Here is a 3,033-nt window from a genome sequence, read left to right as displayed (position 1 = left end):
CATCTTCTTCTTGGCTCCTCCTCTTCTTGTTTCTTCAATTAGTCCACTTACAACCAGTATCTTATACTAGTTGGCACGCAGGCCTAAATGAAATTGGACTCGTAGGCCCACAAAAATAATAACAATAACGGACTCGCAAGTCCAAAATGATCAAGAGCTCGTAGGCCTGAACAACAATAATAACGGGCTCGCAGGCCCAAAACACAACAAGAATAAAAATTAACCATTCAACACATTCATATGGTCGAGTCCATAATCGTCCAATAATAATACATTCATCACATAAATGTATACCTATATAATATCTAATATTATATGCAAATTAGTTTCAAGTTTCTAGCAATTAAATCGTCTAAACTCTTTTAGATAAATGGATCGGAACAATTAAATAATTAATTAATCATATTAATCAATTAATTTAATTAGCGAGCATATTTAATTAAAATCAAATTTTAATTAAATATCATATTAGAGTCCAACTCTAATTTCGAGAAGAATGTTAGGGTGACACAATTTAATTAAAATCAAATTTTAATTAAATATCATATTAGAGTCCAACTCTAATTTCGAGAAGAATGTTAGGGTGACACAATTTAATTAAAATCAAATTTTAATTAAATATCATATTAGAGTCCAACTCTAATTTCGAGAAGAATGTTAGGGTGACACAATTTAATTAAAATCAAATTTTAATTAAATATCATATTAGAGTCCAACTCTAATTTCGAGAAGAATGTTAGGGTGACACAATTTAATTAAAATCAAATTTTAATTAAATGTTAAATTAGAATCCCATTCTAATTTCTAGAATATATTTGGGATGAATAATTAATTAAAATCAAATTTTAATTAAATGTTGAATTAGAGTCTAACTCTAAATAAATTGAATTAATATTTTAATTTAGGGTAACGCAATTTAATTAAAATCAAATTTTAATTAAATGTTAGATTAGAATCCATTTCTAATTTCAAAAATATAATTGGGTGAATAATTAATTAAAATCAAATTTTAATTAAGTATTAAATTAGAGTCCAGCTCTAACTTAAATTGAATTAATATTTTAATTTAAGATGAAATTCCTAAATAAAATAAAATTCAATTTAGGGTCAAATTTAATATTTAAGTTAAAATTATATTTTAACAAAAATATAAAAAGTCGTTAATAAAATTTTAAACGAGCCAAATTGATAATACCGGTCAATGTCAAAACTTTTCAAAATTGCATTTAAATCCTTTTCCAAAACGTATTGCATTTTGACCCAAAAGAAATTATAATTAGAACCTCCATAACTCACAAATTACAGAATAAGTCCTCCTTTAAAAAAATTGCATTTGACCCCCTTTCTAGAGAATTACATTCACGGGCCTGCAAATTTAAAATTTACATCACATGCCCTCATCCTTAATTAGTCACCCGAATGGCAGAAACCCTAAATTGAAAATCGCCTCCTTGATTCATTTTCAGTGTCGCCACCCCTTGTCCCTTCCCGCCAGCCGCCCCTTGCCCCTTCTCTTAAGCGGCGACAGCCGCTACAGCAGCAAACGTCGCTACCAGCAGCTTCTGTCGTCGGTATAGGCGCCATCGTTGGCAGCGACTGTTGTTGCCGGCATCCCACTTCTATTTATTGTTTTATTTTGACCCAAAACTAATTTCTATTCATGACAATTTTGAACATAAAATTAAATCTCTAATTGCTAGAAACAATTATAAGAACAAAATCAACTTTTGATTATTTCTATATGTAAAACAATTCCTAACAAACACAAAGTAGGCTCTGATACTACTGTTGAAAATCTACTTATACATGTACAGCGGAAAATTAAAATTATTTCGATTCCCACCTAGGATCCCTTTGTGTTTAGATAGAAATCGTGATAAATATTGTACCTTTGAAGAATTTTGCAAACCTTTTGCTTTTCTTTTCGTTCCAACAATCTTGATTCGTCATCCACAACTGTCCAATTGTCTAGCCTCCAACAGTGATCCACACAGAGAACAAGATTGCAGCTACCAGGGTTTTCTCTCTTGCGCCAGCAAGAATAATGAAAACCATATGGCTCTCAAACCCTAGCTATGTATTTATATAAACCCAAACGGGCTTGATCGGGTCCGGTCCAATATTTAATTAATCCATTTAATTAAATTCGGTCCGTGAATTAATTAATCCAAGTAATTAATTCGGGGCTATAAATAACCAATCCAATTAATTAATTTATCCAACGATTGTTAAATTAATTAATTGACAAATTGCAATCTTTCAATTCTCTTTTGTGTGTGACCCATCAGGTTCCCGATCACGATGCCTAATGACATGAAATATTATTTTGATCTAATTAAAATTAATAAATTAAAACACTCTTTTAATTTTTCGTCAATTCAAACTCGCCGTCCCAGATTGACATCTAACAATGTGTTAGGACAATACATGTGACGGAAAATGTTACGTGGTATGACAAAACCAAACTCGTTTGTTTACCGTGAAACTATAATCCCTTCGTCAATATGATCCGATCAATTACGAGATATGGAAGTGTGTCAATCTCGATTATCGATCATATCTTTCACTCCACTATTAATTCAATTCAAATCGAAAACTCCTTTTTGACTTATGAGTACATATTGGCCAAGGATTTCATCATCGACTTAATTGAATGAAAGGCAGATAATAATCTCCTACTATCTAAGAGTGACGAATCTTTTATTGGTCAATCACAACCTTCATATGATTCTTGACGTACCCGAATGATGTCGTATTAGCGACTTTTTGCAGAGCAACATCCAACACCGCCAAAGTATGACTGTCCTCATATAAGGTACCATGAAGACCTCAAGTCAAAAGACCAATTTCACTACCGAATGTTAGAGATTAACCACTGACATTTAGATAGTTATCCATGTGGAATCTCTCGACGGGTCTCCAATGTTTTGTTCTATAACAAAACATCTATGTGTTCATTTAAGTGTCACCACACTTTAACTTGTGAGATCAGTTATTTACTTCACAAGTAAGAAATGTCACACGTGATGGTCT

The sequence above is a fragment of the Olea europaea genome, unplaced genomic scaffold, assembly GCF_002742605.1.
Source record: "Olea europaea var. sylvestris unplaced genomic scaffold, O_europaea_v1 scaffold439, whole genome shotgun sequence".
NCBI classification, from domain to species: domain Eukaryota; kingdom Viridiplantae; phylum Streptophyta; class Magnoliopsida; order Lamiales; family Oleaceae; genus Olea; species Olea europaea.
The sequence above is the reverse complement of the archived record's forward strand: the minus strand, read 5'-3'. Positions refer to the sequence as shown.